The sequence below is a fragment of the Urocitellus parryii genome, chromosome 8, assembly GCF_045843805.1.
Source record: "Urocitellus parryii isolate mUroPar1 chromosome 8, mUroPar1.hap1, whole genome shotgun sequence".
In the NCBI taxonomy this organism is placed as follows: Eukaryota; Metazoa; Chordata; class Mammalia; order Rodentia; family Sciuridae; genus Urocitellus; species Urocitellus parryii.
Genome location: NC_135538.1, coordinates 63102180 through 63120818, shown reverse-complemented (window position 1 = coordinate 63120818; position 18639 = coordinate 63102180). Strand labels below are relative to the sequence as shown.

General features: G+C 35.7%; 1 pseudogene; it reads right to left on the bottom strand.

The window, feature by feature from the left end:
• Window positions 1–4194: 4194 nt before the first annotated feature.
• Window positions 4195–4401, bottom strand: LOC144256412 (26S proteasome complex subunit SEM1 pseudogene; annotated as a pseudogene).
• Window positions 4402–18639: the final 14238 nt, after the last annotated feature.

Sequence of the window (18639 nt, the reverse complement as noted above, 5' to 3'; positions counted from 1 at the left end):
GAAGACATTTGTGTTAAATTCTGGTGAACATTTTTTCTACATTTTTTCCATGCCCTGAGATTGTGTGAGGATGAATTTCAAGGTGATACATTAATTAATCTAGTGGAAGAAATTTTAAGGAAGCATAGAATTCAGGCACTATCATGAGTATTGCTATGGGCTTTTATTCATGTTTAAAGTGAGAATCAGAAACAAGATTCAGAGTGCAATGATTTGAAAATGTTGTGTTTGACCATGAAAGTATATATAAAATTGAGGACAAGGAAGGTATGTTTGCTTAAGAGATTGGCACAACTAAAGAGGAGCTAGGTACTTTATGTAGATACAATAGAATATAGAAAGTATCCCTTGAAAGCTTTTCAGGAATCAGAAATACCCAACTTATAAGTTTCTATGATGTAGAAGTGAAAACTCATTTAAAATATTGCACTGGGATTTGCTCCAATGTTGGAGCAGTCTCTTGCCAGAGCCTCAAAAGTAACTGGACGTTTGCTCTCCTTGCTTATGTCTATAACTCTTAAAACAGAGTATGACACTTGGATATTGAGGTCTGTAAGCTCATCAGTGTATTAATCCAGTGAGAGCTGAATGGACTATTGGAAGGTGGCAAATTTTATGGATAGTCCAGCCTGATTGAAGTAAATAGGAACCTGGGTATTATACCCCGAGAGCTCATTTCTTGTGCCCACTCCCAGCTGCTCTCTGTTTTCTGGATGCCATGAGTGAAGAGCTTTATTCTGCAATGCCCTCCTTCCATGATGTCCTATATCATCATAAGCCTGTAGGAGTGGTGTTAGCTGACCTTGGATGAATCTCTGAAACAATGTGCCACAATTATTGTCAGGTGTTTCTCACAACACCAAAGAGCTGATTAACAAATTTGAAATATTATTGTTCTTTCTTTCCCTTTCAGTCTGTGCATATCTTTGTTGATGAGGTAAGTTTCTTGCAGGCAGCCTGTATTTTGCTTTGAATCCAGTTAGCCAGTCTGCATGTTTTAATTGGAAAATTAAAACTATTTACATTCAGGGTTATTATTGAAAGGTATTGTTTAGGTCAACTAGCTTATCACTGTGACCAAAAAACCTGACAAGAACAAGGTAGAGAAAAAGAAGTATATTTGGAGCTCACAGTTTCAGAGGTCTCAGTCCCTAGATGTCCAACTCCATAATTGCCCCAAGGTGAGGCAGAAGAGCATGATGGAGAAAAGCAGCTCATGATGTGGAAACAAGAAAGCAGAGAGAGCTATGCTCACTGGGGACAGAATATAAACCTAAAAGGCATGATCCTGGTCATGCCCCAAAGGCAGGCCCCAATGACCCACCTTTTCTAGCCACTCCCCAAATGCTTATAGTTACCACTCTGTTAATCCATATCAGTTGATTAATTTGGTGATTAAGTTAAACCTTAATAGGGATATAGTTGTTTATGTCATTTTGTTGATTATTTTGAATATTCTATGCTCATTTTATCCTGATTTATTCATCTTAGATGTTTGATGATTTACTTTATTAATTATGTTTGATTCTCTCCTCTTATTTTTTGTGTCTACTCTTCTTCTGAGGTTTATTTTACCCAGATACTATGATTGTGTTAATCTTTCATTTACTTCTGGGTATAGAATCTTCTGAAATGCTGGTCTAGTGTTCATTAATTTCTTAAGTTTATGCTTATCTTGACAGTTATTTTCACTCAGTGCTTGAAATTCATCATTCAATACCCTCTTTGTTGTTTTACATATAAGGTATCCCCAAAATCTTATGTAGGAGACAATGCAAGACAGTTTAGAGGTGAAATACTTAGGTTATGAGAGTCTTAACCTAATCAGTGCATGAGTTTTCTGATAGGAATTAACTGGGTGGTAACTATTTGTGGGTAGAGTGTGGCTGGAGGAGGTGGGTCATTGGATGTACTTTGGGGGTATATATTTTGTTCTTGGTGAACTGGAGCTCTCTCTCTCTCTCTCTCTCTCTCTCTCTCTCTCTCTCTCCTTCTTGGTGTCATGTTCCCAGCTACTTTTCTTCACCACATTCTTCCTCCATGAGTTCTGCCTCACCCTAGACCCCAAAGAATAGAGTTGGCCATCTGTTGGCAGAAACCTCTGAAAATGTGAGCCCCCCAAATAAACTTTCCCTACTTTAATTATTCTTGTCACGTCTTTTGGCCACAGTATTGAACAAGCTGGCTAAAACACTCCTGGTCTTTAGATGTCTGCTGATAAAACTATTATTATTCTTATGTGTTTGCCTTTACATGTGACTTGGCACTTGTCTTTTGCAGTTTCTTTTTAGGACTGGAGATTGAACCCAGGCCCTGTGTATATTATACAAGCATTCTACCTCCCTTCTCTTGCAGCTTATGTTAGTCAACTTTTCATCATTGTGACATGATCAACTTAGAGGGATAAAGTTTATTTTCACTCATGGTTTCAGAGATTGTGTCCATGGTTGGCTGAGTACATTGCTCTGGGACTAAAGTAAGGCAGGATATTATGGGAGAAGGGCAAGGTAGAGGAGCATTTCTCATCTTAAGGCAGGGTCAATGAGCAGAGAATGGGTAAGGGAAGGGCCGCAGGGAAGATGAACCCTTTCAAAACATGCCTCCTGTGACCCTTCTCCTCCGGCTGTGCCCTACCTGCCTACATATAACATCCAATTAGTCCATTCAAACTAGAATGAGCTGATTATGTTACATCTCTCACAATCCAATCATTTCACTGCCAAACATTCCAGTATTAGTACAAGAGATTTGAGGGAACACTTTATATCCAAACCATAACACAATACACGTGGCCCCAAAAGCTCATGTACATTTCACAAAGCAAAATGTGTTTAGTTTAAGAGTCCTATAGTCTTAACAGTTCCAACATTACCCAAAAATCTAAATACAGTCTCATCTGATACTTAAGACAAACTCTTCACTGTGAGCTCCTGTAAAAATGAAAAGCAAGTAACATATATCCATATACAATGTCACAAAATAAATATTTTCATTCCAAAATGGAGGATTAGGGGCATAGAATGAAGGATGGAACAAAATCAGACTAAAACCCACCTGGGTAAACAGGTCCTGTAACTCTATATATAGCATCTAGGAAACTCAATGGTGAAATGTGCTCTCCAAAGGTCTTGAGTGGTCCTACCCCTTGCTTGAACTTTGTTGTTTACAGCATATAGTGATTCTCTTTTAGCCCGGCTCCCTCAGCCAGTAGCTTTTTTGGCAGACAGTTCATGTTACTGGAATCTCTGAATTCCTGGAGTCTCTATTCCAGCTTTAGCTTTACCTTCACAGATGTATACAACACGAAGGAATTCTGACCCTATGACACTATGTATTGCCTCATAAGACTTCCTTTGAAATATTGGTGGAAGACTCCATGATCAGTAACTTTAGCAGCAGCATGACATGAAGACAAGATCTGCTCCCAGCTAGCAGAGTGGCTGAACCCCCTAATATTATGGCTGCAGTGGTCTCTGAGTGCCTGGGAGAAACAACTTCCTATGTCCCTCTCTGCAATCAGGGTGTCCCAGTGATCTCTTCTTAAATGTAATTTCCCTTCTGAACCCTTTAGATTACATAGGTGTTGTCTTGCAAATTCCTATGATGTCATCAAGGTATCATTCCTATTATCTCTGTGCAAAGTTCTTTACGTTATTTTAGTCATTGTAATCTCTTTAAACATCACACCTTCTTTGGCTCTAGTTTTACACATACTTTCACACTTTTTTTGGTCAAACTGGAAGTTTTTAAAATCTTCCAGCTCTGCTTTATGAACTAATTATTGTAGTAAACCTGGCCCAAGATAGCCAGAAGAGCAAAAGGGCATGGCAGAAGAGTGCTGCTGATCTCATTGTAGACTCAGGGAGAAGAAAAAGCAGGATTAGAGGGGCCAGAAGAAGTATGAACCCTCCAAGGCATGCCTTTAGTGACCTACCTACTCTAGCCATGTTCCACCTGCACATAATTTTAATCCAGTTTGTCCATTTAAACTAGGAAGAAGTGATTAGATTATAGCTCTTACAGTCCAATCACTTTTTATTTAGATCAAAACATTTATTTTGTGTTACAAGAACAAAAATGAATTCAAGCAGATAATGAAATAAACGTTTTCTTAAAGTATTTCATTCTCGGTTCTCTGTTCTAGAATTCAGTATACAGTTCAAGTGTAGGGTACTTCAGTACTTCTTTTGGATGCTATGAAGTCTCCATCTTATAACCATGTTTTTCTAGTTCAGCTCGTAACTGGAGAATTCATCCTCTACGTTGTCATCATCCCAATATCCTCCCAGACATATGCGTCCTCGTCTTCTCTAAACCAGCCTAGTCTTCAGCAGGAAACTCTTCGAACTCATCGTCCTCCTCTAGGAGACCCAAGTTTACCTGCTGCTTTTTCTCTGACATCGCGACCCTCCAAGCCCAATACTGCCCAAAGCGGTATAAAACTTGGAACCCTCACTCCTTAACGGCTGTGGCTACCGCCTCTGTCAACGCCAGCACTACTTCAGTCCAATCATTTCTTTCTCTGAACATTTCTATAGTAACACAGGAGCTTTGGTGGGACTCTTCAAAAGGTACACCTACATTATCTAATCCAGAACATAGATTTTAGTGTTTTTTCTTTGTTTTGTACTTTTGGCAATTGAACTACAATACATCATAGATATGTTCTTTTCTAGTTGTACTATTCAATGTTCTAAATGCCTCCTGTACCTAGATATCAATGTCTTTCCCAAGGTATGAGAAATACAATGCTATTATTTTACCAAATAGTTTTTCTATTCCTTAAGGATATAGCTCTTCTCATTCTGGTATGTCAGTTATTCAGATGTTTGTTCTTTAAATGGTGTTAAATCTTTATTTTTTAACTTGGTGTTGTCTGAATATGTCATTTTTCCTTAAAAATCTCTGATGTTCTTTTTACTTATTCTGGTCTGTTGTTGAGGCTTTTACCTGAGTTCTTATCTGACTTAATGAAATTTTTATTTCCAAGTTTTCTATTTGGTTCTTTTACAAAGTCTCTATATATTTATTAAAATGATCATTTGTATCCTATTATCTTTCTATTTCATTCAGCTACTGATTTGTATCTTCTTGGATTTCATTAAGCTTTTTCAAAATCATTCTTTTCAATTCTTTTCCAGCATATCAGTCTCTTTGATGTCACAAAGAGAGAGTCACAAACTTTGAGAAGTGTCATTTTACCTTGTTATTCCATTTTTCTAGTGTTTCTATGTTGAGATCTGTAAATATGTTTGGATGGGTATCCCCTCCACTTTTACTTGAGAGCTTTCTTAGTAAACAGCCTTCTCATAATGATGTGTCCTGGGATATCAGTTTGTTCTGTAGTGTTGAGTTTCAATTGAATTTCATAAGTTAGTTTCCCTGTGGCTTTGTTGGCTGTGATTAGTGGGTTTTGACATAACAAGTACCTTGTCAGAGCTTGAGGGACCTGATTTCTCTGTAGCTTTTGCCACAATGTGGTTCTCCTGAGAGTTTAGATAGATATGGTGTAGACAGCACCCTCTGAGGTTACTTCTATAGTGGGAATGGAAGCTACTATCAGATGTTGGGGGCTTCCATGGACTCTATAAATATTGGCTCTGTTACTTGAAAATAGTTCTGCTACTGATTCTTCAAATTTTGGTGATGGTTCTGGAGCTTTTATACATTGTTTAGACACTGGTGAAGCTCCAGCTGTTTCACAAAGATGGGCAGGGACTTGAGTCATAGTTACTCCTCTGTAGAATTCAACTACAGTCTTCCCAGTTTTGTGCTATCTAATTGGGTATAGGAGTGAACTATGTTAATGTCCCTCATAGATGAGGTACCTACAACAATTGTGTTATTTCTGTTATTGCTCTGAGTGATTAGGAGTGGAACTTCATATCTACTCTAGCCATGCCTCCTGGGACATGGCTCACAATCTGGGGGCTTCTATCTGTCCTTTTTTAAAGTTAAAATATCTGCTGGGATTAGGTTATGGTTGAAGCCAGATCCAGTTTTCCTTGGTTGGGCTGGAAGTGTTGCTCAGTAGTAGAGCACCCATTTAATATGCTTCATGTGTTAGGCTCATTCCCCGTCCCCATCAAAAAAGAAGAGAACAAAACAGGAAAGAATGGGAAAAGGAAATGACATCAAGAACTACCTTAAAAACCAAACAAAGCAGTAATCAAAGCACCAAAAACATTATTAAATTAATAAAAAGTGGAAAAATAATATAGAATAAAAAATTAATATAGAACTAAAAATTATGGAAGTTAACCAAAAAGGAAGAGATAGCAGAAAACAAGTTCAAAAGTAAGAAAAAAGGAGAAAGAGATAAAAATAAGAAAAATGAAAGAAAGAAAAAATGATAAAAAGATAATAAAAGTGAGAGAAAAGAAGCAAACATGAAACAGCAACAACAAAACATGTATTAATAAAAATTTCCTCTCTGTCAAGGTACTTGAATGAGCAGGCAAGAGTGCAGAGTTGTAGCCTATGGTAATCAGAGCTTCTCTCCATGTCTTCTTAGGTTGTGACTCCTTGGAAAGAACAAAGTCTGGGGGTTATTTACCTCTTCCCACTTCTCTCCTTGGTCTTGCTTATCAGTTGACTAGCAAGAGGAATTTGTGGCCAGAGTCAGTTGAAATACAATTCTCAGTTGCTTTTCATTCTGGAGTGAGTTAGGGTAGAATACAAAGCTCCCTAGAAACAAAACTGTCTCCAGACACTTTTGCTTATGAACTCTGAGAGCAAGGTAGATGCTGACACTACAGGAAGCTCATGCACAATGTAAAACTCCTCAAAGATTCTCTCTGGAGCTATATACTCTGAGTTCAGGATAACACCAGTTCTACGTGAGGCCTCAAAAGCTGCCAAGGACAGAGAGAGGTTGTGAAGTCTCAAAAATTTGTGCTAGGGGGATGATGGCAGGTTTCACATGCTTCACTGCCAGTGGTCTGGTTTTCCCAGTCCTATTTCCCATGCTATCACATGTGACTTCTCACTATAAGAGCTGGCTTGGCAAATCACAGGTTCCAAAGGGTAGAAACTTTTGTCTACTGCCCACCTTCTACCCCCAATGAACTTATTTCTGAGGCAGTAAGCTCATAAATAGGTCCCTTTTCAGGATGGATCCCAGTTGGAATACCATGAAAATATGCTGGGAAGTGCAAAGAACTACTTTAAAGCCAGATCATTATGTGAATATTAGGATTACAGGGATTTTTTGTTTGTTTGTTTTGTTTTTGTTTTTTAGCTTTTATTTCTGCAGAATGCTTAATCATGTGCTAATGGTCTTCACTGTGACAATCCCTTTTTTCTCCTCTATTTCTACCAAACAGGTGCTCACCCTTCCTCTGTCACAATCTAGGAGATGGGAGTTGGGGCATTCTGTTTTACTTATTCCACTGTCTATCATCTCTGGCTTTCTCCAAGTCATTGTCCACTATTGAATTCCAGCATTCTCCCATGTTCACCTACCTCAGTGAGTAGTCATATTCCAATTGTTTTAATTCTATCTTATGGATTTGCATGAGAGTTCTTGGTGCTTCTGGTTGACAATTTTGTGAAGGGTACCCTACAACTTCTTAAAGAATAGCTTAAAATGTACAACTAACTGGCTACAACAGGGGGAAAAATAACAAAATAAAAAAAATATTTTTGTAATTGTAGATGGACAGCATGCCTTTATTTTATTTGTTCATTTTTACGTGGTGCTGAGAATCAAGCCCAGTGCCTCACACAGGCAAGACAAGTGCTCGGCAACTGAGCTACAGCCTCAGCCCAATACAATTTTTAATGGGTCCAAACTAAGACAAGAAAAAAGAAATATAAAACAAATACAATAAATACAAAGCAATTGTTAACATCATAAATCAATAGTCAAATATAAAAGTAGTTTCATTAAATATAAAAAACAGAAATAAAGTGAGAGAAAAATTAAAATGCTATAATTGCAGTTTTTAAGAGACCCACCATAGATAACACAATGCAAAGGCATGCATTAAAAACCTATAATGACTTCAAAAGAATAAAATGAAATTTGAGACAAGAAAATTTTACTAAACAGAAAGATTCCATAGTTATTAAGGACCTATTTGGAAAATAAAAACAGTTTTAAGTTTATGTATACAATAATACAACATCAAGAATAAAAAAGCAAAACATAAAAGGACTATACGACAACATAGATAAGTGCTGAATTATATTTGATGATTAAATTCGCTTCTCTGGAAAAATAATTATACAAGAATCTAATATAACAATGGAATATATGAAAACTCTAATGAGTTAATCTAGTTTGATCTCTTTAGAATTCTGAACCTCAAACAGAAAAATATGTATGTATCGCCCAAGAACAAGTGCTACTTGAAAATACCCAAATGTTTGAAAATTAAGCATTATACATCTAAATTAGCAGATAATAATCAGAGATAATATTAAGGAAATATTGTGAAATGAATAATGAAAATTTATTCTGAAACCCATGTGATCCAAATAAAGCCTTGCTTACAGGGATGTATCCCATGAAATACATTAGGAAAAAAAGTCTGAAAACAATGATCTTAGTATCAATCTCATGTGGCTAGAAAATAGCAAGAATTAAACTCAAAGAAAGTATCAAGAAAGAAACAATGACAAGATGGATAAGAATTAATGATGTAAAGAACAAATGCACGATTGAGAAAATCACCATAGCCAGGAGTTGGTCTTATGGAGAAAATAATACAATTAATAATCTCCTAATATTGCTGAAGGTAAAAGAGTAGGAAGTAGAGAAGGAGGGAAGAAGTGTAGAATACCTGGAATGGAAAATGGGTACATCATCAGAGATCCTGAAACGATCAACAATTGTATGCCAATGTATTTGTAAATATATTTGTTTATGCAATTAAAATTCCTTGAAGACTATAATTTATCAAACTGGATACAAGACATAACAAATATGATGATATTATATCTATTAAAGTAATTGAATCTTTAATCTAAAACTTTTTTTACAAAGAACATTCCTGGTCTAAATAACCTTCACAGGAAGAGTGTATTGATCTTACACATACTTTTCTAGGGATTAAAAAAGGTGAAATAGTTTCCATTGCATGAATATGTACTTACAAGACTTACACATACTTTATACCCAAACCTGACAAAGACTTTACAAGAATGGAAAATTACAAACCAATCTTCCATGAATATAGAGAAAAACAAATTCTTAAACATAAGGTCAACATATAAAATCTAATAGCACATAAAAGAGAATAAATGATGACAAATTTATATTTATTTTAAGAATGTAAGTTTGTTCAATATTTCAAATTAGTTAGTATATTTTATTCCAATTAGCCAAATGGAGGATAAAAATAATATGATCATTCTAAAAATATAGAAAAATGTATTTGATAAAATCACACTGATTCAATGTAAAAATTCTTAGAAATGTAGGAATAAATAGTAAAGACCCCCCCCCTTTTGGTACCTGGATTGAACTCAGGGGCACTTGACCACTGAGCCACATCCCCAGCCCTATTTTGTATTTTATTTAAAGACAGGTTCTCACTGAGTGTTTAGTGCCTCATTTTTGCTGAGGCTGGCTTTGAACTCATGATCCTCCTGCCTCAGCCTCCCAAGCTGCTGGGATTACAGGCATGCACCATCATGCCCAGCCCATGTAAAGCAATTACTTAATTGAACATTTGCATCTATAAAATTTGTAGTATTTATAAAATTGTATTGTATATTGACCAAGGGCTAGATCTAGCAATTCTACTCCCAAATGCACATACTTCCATGAGGCACACATATGTATATCAAAGACATGTTATAGAACATTTGTAAAAGACATTATTTGTAATAGCTTCCAACTGAAAACAAGTCAATGTCTACCTGTAGTAAAACAGGTTAAGTACATTGTTAAATATTCAAACAATAAAATACTGTACAACAAAATACTGCTCCATGTGAAAGTATAAATGAACCTCACAAAAAAATATTGAATAAAAGATACCAAGAACAAAAAGTCCAAATAATTATATTTGTAAAAGTTCAAAAGTATGAAAATTATCCATGGTAATGGGAGTAAGAATAATAAAAATCCTTTGCAGATTCATGGTAAAGAATTGGCACATAGCAATATCAGGATTCCTGGCAGTTTTTATTTTTTGATCTCTGTAGTAGACATAAGGGTATATTCATTTTGAAAACAGCTAATCAAGGCATATTAAAATTGATGCACAAAATAAAATGTGTATTTTATTTCTATCAAAAGTGTACATTGTTGAAAATACACACTGACATATTTCAGATGCATTAAATACGTACAGATATTAGCAGGAAACAAAAATATTATTGTAGAAGAAGTGATGCTTTGGCTAGTTTTGAAGAAATAGTATGAGAAGAGGACAGCAGTGGAGAGTAAGTAGACTTGAGGCATATTAGAAAACAGTGATGGTACAGAGCCAGGAATGCCAGCTTGAAAATTTGGATTTTTATATACTTGAGAACACAAATCATAGCTTGCTATGTCTGAGCAGGAGTAGTACATGAAGAAGAATTACATGCAACTGGAGATAAGGAAACCTAACAGGACCATGATATAACACTTCAACATATTACCTTTGGAAAGTTGGTTATTCTGAGTTAATATGTGGAAATGATCATTGAATTATAGTTTGTGCTGGTCATTGGTTTTTGTTCTTAGTAAACACTTTTCACCTAGCTCTCTATTCTTTTTAATGATTAAATAAGTACTTATAAAGTACTTATTTAATCTTCTAATATATAATATCTAATCTTCTCCTTGATACACTGAATATCTTTGATAGTTAAGAAATTTAAAAAATATCCACAGGGATATGGCTGATGGTTAGGACTTTGGCACCCTAGCTGTGAATATCATTGCAAATAGCAACTAGGTCATTCTCCAAGTAGCTATCTATTGTGCAAATTTAATCACTATTACTATTTTCATTGGTCCTCAGGTATGTAGAAGCAGATAGAGGAAAAAAGGAACTAGGAGCTTCAAAATAATATATTTGTCCTGAAGCAGACAAATTTAGGGGCACCTAGGTGTTACACTCAATCTCTATCAAAGCTGCCTGGAGGTGGAGCCATGTTGGTGAAATGTTGATTAATGTAGCTGTTGGAAATATGGTGCTTTCTGAAAATGTTTATGTTGTTGTAATAGTGGTGATGGGCATTGATGACAAGATGCCAATATACACAGTTAGGGACATTATTATTTCTTTAATGATAAGACTATGAAAATTTAAAAATTGAAGAGTGCCCAGGAAGCAGGAGAAAGATGTCAGGCACAGCTTTCCTAAATCTCAAGTTTTCTATTTCAATGGGCACAATAATCGACACCTACATTATCAAGATGAGGACTCATCATGTCCCTTAAGAAAACAATTCAGTTTTTCTAAACATGGGTGGAGAGTTTAATAAATCTGTCTAATCATGATTAATAGTAGGCAAACATATTCTTGAAGAATTCGAATTGAGGTTAGTTATAGGAATTGAAGTGATCTAACTATCCTAAACAAGATTTGTCTGAAGTCCTCTTCCCATATGTGACCATGAATTTATGCATAACATGTCAAAGTAGCCAGTTGACCAGGTGTCTAACTCCTTCCCATAGGCAGATTTACCTGCCCATTTGGTAGGAAAATGGCTGTCACAGAGTGCACATTCAATAAGGATTTGTTAAAGAATTGAACAAATCTGGTAGAAAGATTATGAAACCTGTCTTTGAGAAGGAAACTGACAGCTTTGAGGACACAGGCAGTGACTTTATCTCTTTTGTTCAGTTTAAGGCTATTAATTTTACATTGGTAAGGATAGTATACTATCAAGAAATAAAAACCTATAATTATTATTTTTGGCTGGCAATTCCAGAGGGTATGTTACCTGATCAGTGACAGAGTTCTTAGGACATCAAGAAGGGTATGTTTTGTAGTAAATTCAACAATTTAAGAAGTTAAAATAACATTTGAGGAAGATAAATAATTTGAATCAAAATTTTAGAAACCGGATGCTTTTCAGTTTAATAAATATACCACCAACTGTACAATGGAATTGTGTAAGTGATCATGAACTAGTAATATGATAAACTTGTAAAACAAGAACTTATGTCAGCAAGGAACCCAGAAACTCTAAGGAAGAAACAGAGGAAATGGTCACAAAGCAGAGTTATCAATGTTTTCACAAATACTTTCACAATAGTTTTTACACATACAAACATACAACCTCACATTTGTACACACAAAGAATGCATGTGTATGTGCATATATATATATATATTACAATCAACCATATTTTTATGAATTAATATACATTCCTAAAGAGAAAGTAATAAAACTTTTGGTATCATTCAAATTGGTTAGATTAGATTCATGATTAAATGGAAATGAAGCAATCATAGGTATTTGACAGGACAGCTTGGTCAAAAGGAGGGTGTGCCTTAAACTTTCCTATTATCAGTAATAAAATTGATCTAACAGCAGAGTCAGTGATGAATGCAGCACTATTTTATATTACAGTAATCTAAAATACATTTGATATGTTTTCACTCTCATAAAAACAGGATGCAATGTGATAAATTCTACTGTTTTGTACATGATCTCATCTTTAAAGTATAAGTGATGTCAACCTTGAGAGAACATGAAAATTTTATGTTAGAGTTTTAAATAGTGACATGAATGTATGGCCATATATGATTACAATTTTAGTCAGTACATTACAAAGAGATAAAAAAATATAGGTATAATTCCACATCCAGGGGCTCTAAAGGTTAGTACAGTTATAAATAATGGAGAATTAGAAAGAAAATAAATTTTGATTTATAAATTTTAAAAACTATAATGATAAAGGCAAGAGATATGGAAATCTACCAGTGTAGCAACCCCATGTGTTATCCATAGCCAAGAATCATACACATTAGAATATGTTGTTTGTAACCAAAGTTGAGTTCAAATGAATAACACATTTATGACAGCAATACTAAAACTAGTGTCTAATCTATCTCCATTCCCCCCCCAAAATAGTGCCCTCTTTAAAAAACTGATAAAGAAGAAAGGGGCTTAGGGAGTAAAATTCAGGGCAAAAGAGGAATAGGACCATTGCCTTTGGTAAAATGTATTATGATGAAAAAATATTTTGTTGCTAAATTTTCTCAAAGAAAAAATTTCTTTCTACAAAAGAAAGTATAATTCATATGTGAACTATAATTTATGAAGAACTAAGGAGGGTTATTCCTAAAGAGCTAGGACCAGAAATCATGAAGGATGGTAGAATTGAGGATGATTAAGTTGGAAGATGTAGAATTTAAGGATAACATCATCAACATTTTGAAGATCAGTCAGTCTATTCAAATAAGAAAAATAACATAATACATTGCCAAGTAGGCAGATACCAATTATAAAAACTCAGTGATTTATTAATTTTGGAAAGGATTTTAACAAAATCAGTAAGATCTCTTTCAGCTCAGGTCTGTCACCAGATGACTCAACAGACAGAAGAGGATTCCTCCCTGGAAGACAACTTGCCTGTTAAGATCCCTTTAATCTCTCCTATTTGAAGATATTGTGACAAGTCAGTGTAGTAGGCAAGTCAGTCTTGAAAATAGAACTAAAGATATTGGTTTAATTAACTGGACTCAGAAATCAAACATGTGAAAATGGAATGAAGGTCTAGATAAACTATCCTAGATTCCAGTTTTCAGAACTAAGTAGCAGAAGCATGGACACACATGGGAAAGACCAGCTGTGGGCAGAAATCTGAATGGCTTCAATAACTCTTACCCAACTATTACATTAAGGAGGGGATTCCTGCCTTTCTTTATAGGGTACCAGGAACATTATAATTAATGCTATTTGGGAAGAAAGTATAGAATGAACTGAAATATTTCACTTGGTTCAGGGACTAACACAAGTTTTAGAGACTTGCATTCTTACATTCTACAAGACAAATTTAATGAAAATTATAATAAATTGAGAAATACATTAGTAACTGATCAAGTATATATAACATACACATTTTGTAAGCCATATATGCTACAGTTATTCCCAAGGAACCCAGTTTTATCATATGTACTCAAATAGCTAATATTTAGTTAACACTTGTGTATATTTTATGTATATTAAGTGTTTTCATCTATCACCTCTTGTCATTTAATATTAACTCAATGAAGTAGACATAAGTATTATAATTGTATAAATAAGAAAATTAAGATATAAAGAAGTTAAATAATCTGTCCAAAAGCAGAGGCCCAAAGTGGTATAAGCAGGATTTATACCCCAGTTGTCTGAAACCAGAACCTTCATCTTCAACCTGTAGGTGATAGTGGTATTACTGATGTTGTTGGAAATCAAACCACTCTGAATTGTAGCTCAGGGAAACAAAGAAATGGAAACCTACTCAAGGCGGCCCATGTGCCTTTTGGGAGGTTGGCAGTCAAATGTGGCACCAAACTCTGGATCCAATCAAATGCTTGGTACTGTCCAACCTTCCATATGGTTGGGAGGTCTGGATCTGTCACAGATGTCGCAGGCAGCTTCCCACATCACCTGCAAGACATATGTGACATAAATGGGAAAGCAGGATTACTAAAAGTGTGCCCCCAGCTGGGCCTGTGACTGTGAAGCAAAGATCAGCCTAGCAGCAAACATGAAAACTGGGCAAATTTGGGGGATGGTTCACTTTAAGGCCCTGACTCAGCTGCTCCACAGGGAGCTGAAATGGGGGCATTGTGAGTTGGAGTAGGCAGGGCTGGCAAAAGAAAAGCTCCAAGGACACATTGAATCACAACTTCTAACAATGTGGCATGGCTGTGCAAACAACATCAGACAGGCCAAACTTACATGCAAAAAATCAAAGACTGAGTGACTCTTTTTGGGCAAATGTGTCTGGCAGCCTACAAGGAGGAAAGGCAGGGCTGCAAGTACAATATGCTCTACAGACAGAGGAGAGAGTCCCAGCCCAAAGACAGCTTCCATGTGTACGAAGTGTGGAAAATCTGAGACATGCACTGGGCTCTTCAGCCACATTCTCACCCTTGGAAAGCAATCAGCCAGCAGAAAAATCTCCAATTTAAATGACAGCAAAATGTATGCTTGGAGTTATCTGACCAAATTAGCAACTGAGATATTCTAGGGACTTAATTTGCACATTGAGTTTTAATAGTATTATATGTGTATAGCAGATTATATAACCAAAAATGTTAATGGGAAAATGATTTTATTTGACTGGGAAATTGGCACCCCAACTAATTGTCTGAAAAGGAGCCAATTTTAAAATTCAGATGCTATTTGAATGAACTGGTATTGGCTGAATTAGGATTTATTGTGTAAAATATGCAGCTTTTAAAAGTAGCCTAAGGAAAGAAAAAAGGACTCAATGAAACAAGTTTGTGTATTTCTCTGTGTTCTGGGATGGGTTTCAGGAGAGTACAAACTATCATGAAGAATTCTGGAGTGAGGTAGTGGTGGAAGATTAATAAGTGACCTTATATAAATGTGAAAGAAGAGTGTTTCTGTGGTCTGCAGATAGGAGGATGGTTTGTCAGCTGTCCATAATATAGTCACATAGCAACTTTTTACTAACATATTTGGTTACCTTTTTGTAAATGACTTGGAGTTTTATATGCCTAATTTTATACAGAATAGAATTTAGTGTCACACATATTTAGGAATGACCATGTTTTGGATGTGCTGTTTAGAGTGCTTAACACATTAAGAAAATTCACAGCTTAAAATTAGTGCTGGCAATCAATCATTTTTCTTAACAGGAAATTTAGTATCTACAACTGGCCAAGACTAAATAATAAATAAGATTGTGTGGGAGTTATTTTCATAGAAGAAAGCTTTGGAAGTAATAAACTTTTTATTGTTTTGAAAATATCCCCTTGTTTAAAAAATTGCAATGATCCTTTTTTTTTCTTTATTCATATCACCTCATATCCTTATCCAGAAGCAGCATAGGTAGATTTTGTAAATAATGGTTGAAAGTGCAGCCTTCATTTATTACTTGCCTTTGGGCTATTGAAAGCACAAGGCTTCCTTAGAAAACCAGGCCTTTTCCTCCCCACCGAACACCCTACCATCTTACCCTTTAAGACAACATCTTCAAGTTGCCATAGACCAACTGCGAGTGTTAAATGAATATCTTTGACAGGAGCTAAGTCTTTTGGGCATTGAAATAAGGTTTTCCTCCACTCTTGGCATGTGAAGATTGAGAGTGTGCTTTGACACCAGTAGCACAGGATGTGAGCAAAGCAACTTTCAGAGCATCAAAAGTGTCAGCAGAAGGAAAAATCAGCCCAAACAGGAAGCATCAAGGTAATTTTCCTACCTATAGTATTCCAGGAAGTCAGTCAGCTCCTTGCCACTCTTGGCTGATGGAGCCCCCTTCTCTATTGTTAAATGCCACATAAACTATCTGTCAGCCTCTAGGCCTGCTCAGTTCTTGTACACAGAAAGAAACTCAGGTAGAAACAAAAGCAGCCATGTATTGAGATAAAGGAAAATTTGCAAACAAAATAATATATTTGGGATAGGGATTTCCCCCTGAACATCATAAAACCAGAATACCTGCTATATTTTAATTTCTGCAAGAGTTGAAGCAATCTATTTCTCTATGAAGAAGGATTTTCACCTAATCATCTGGTGTTTTAAGATTTAGTACTAAAGAGTATGATTATTTTCTGCACTGGGAGTATATTAAATATTCCCTTGCTAATGTTAAAATATCTTAAATGTTTAATTAATATATAGTATACCTAAATAGTAACATACCTTCCAGAAATTGAGAGTTGGTGATTTTTTTTTTCAAATAGTACACAGCCACATCTCCAGTATCAGATTAAGAAATAGAAAATTAATTACACTAAATTTTTAAAGAGTTGCATTTCCCAATGCTTTCATTTCAGTCACTTTTCAAATCTTGAAGGAAAACAAGTTACCTCAGAGTGGCAACACCTGTACTCAAACATCTATTTCCTCAATATATTCCCTAATAGCATCATCAAATAATTTTCATTAATATTTAATTCATTGCACATAGCAACCTGTATAACTATAGGAAAGGACATAAATTAGCATTGCAGAGTATGAACATTTGCTACATGGCAAAACTGTTCCTTTTGGCAACCATTTTGCATTTTTAAAGCCACAAGCACCCTGCTTAACAGAACTCCAAAGAGAGGAGCAGCAAAATGGGAGGAAGGTGCTGTGATTAAATGAAGGAAGGCTGGGGGGTTAAAGTCATTGCTGGATGATTTCACCACTGCTGCCCCATATTCATGCTCTCCGTAAATGAATGAGGAGAGCCCCATGTGGGATTGCAAACTTGCTGGGAATGGATGAGAAACCTTCTGCTCTGCTGGAGTTTGTAAGTAGTTTCTAAGAGCTGATTTCTGCACAAGTGAAATTGATTGGATTGTTTTATTTTTCTTCTGGCAAGAAATATTTTTTCATCTCTGCATATCCTTCTCCCTGTTCTCTCTGGTTGGCTTGATGACAAAACCTTCTGCAAGAACTAGACACGAGTCATCTCTTCTGTGAAGCCTTTCTGAGTACACTGCCGTGGCCCCTGCCCCTTCTTGGATTATGTGGCATTGCCCTCCTTAATAACTTGTACAGTACCTTAAAAATTCTTTTCAAAAACTCCTTCAGTTTTTGCCACTCTCTCATAACTAGGTTGTGAGCTTCTAGAGGGCACAGACTGAGACATTCAACTTTGTATGTTGTTGTCCCAGGTCACTTTACTTACAGTTTCACTACCTCTAGCCTGAACATAAGGAGAAAATCAGTTCCATGTGTGAAGGACCATGGGCAGATTACTTACCTGTGAGACCACCATAGACCAATATCATCTAGAGTTCCCTACTGTTAGCAGAATTGTTTCTTCAGACTGACCTACACATTGTTTAACCAGCAACACACTGCTGAACTGGGGAATGAGCAACCACGACTGTCTTGTTATGTATCATAATGAAAGATAATTGGCTATTTAAACTTTCTTCTAAAAACATGTATTGTAGAAAAATAATTGGTTCTTCGAAAAAAAAAGCCTATGCCTCATACTTAAGTAGTTAAGGTTAATTGAACATCACTTCTTTTTGTCTTACTTCTTTTTAAAATAAGAGGTAAGCAAGAGGGATAATACAAGTGTCATAACCTTTTCTTACCCATAAAAGGAAAAGGATGGGAGTGGCTGACACCCATTGTTCTTCCTTGGAGTCTGAGGTGGCTTTCATCTTTTTCCACACTTTTCTTGAGGCCAATCAGAGGTACTTTTGCCTTTTCTATTTCTGTCTTTTAAAAATTATTTTCCAGAAGACAAACAGATATATACTAGTATCGTGGTGTTTCCTCTGAAAGGTGCATTATAATTTTATTGGTAGAAGAATAATTTTAGACACATAGTGTTCAGAGATACTGAGTGGTTAGTTGAATACACAAAATAAATTTAGATATATTGAGGCATCCAAAGTATTATTAATATTAGAAGTGTAAAACACAAGTCAGACTGCCTAGGTTTAATTCTTGTTTCTACTTAAAGTGCACTTGCTCTTGAGTTAGTTATTTACCTTTCATTTATATAATTGGGGTAATAAAATGCATTTCTTAGCCTGAGAAATTTAAATGTTCTAGTGTATGC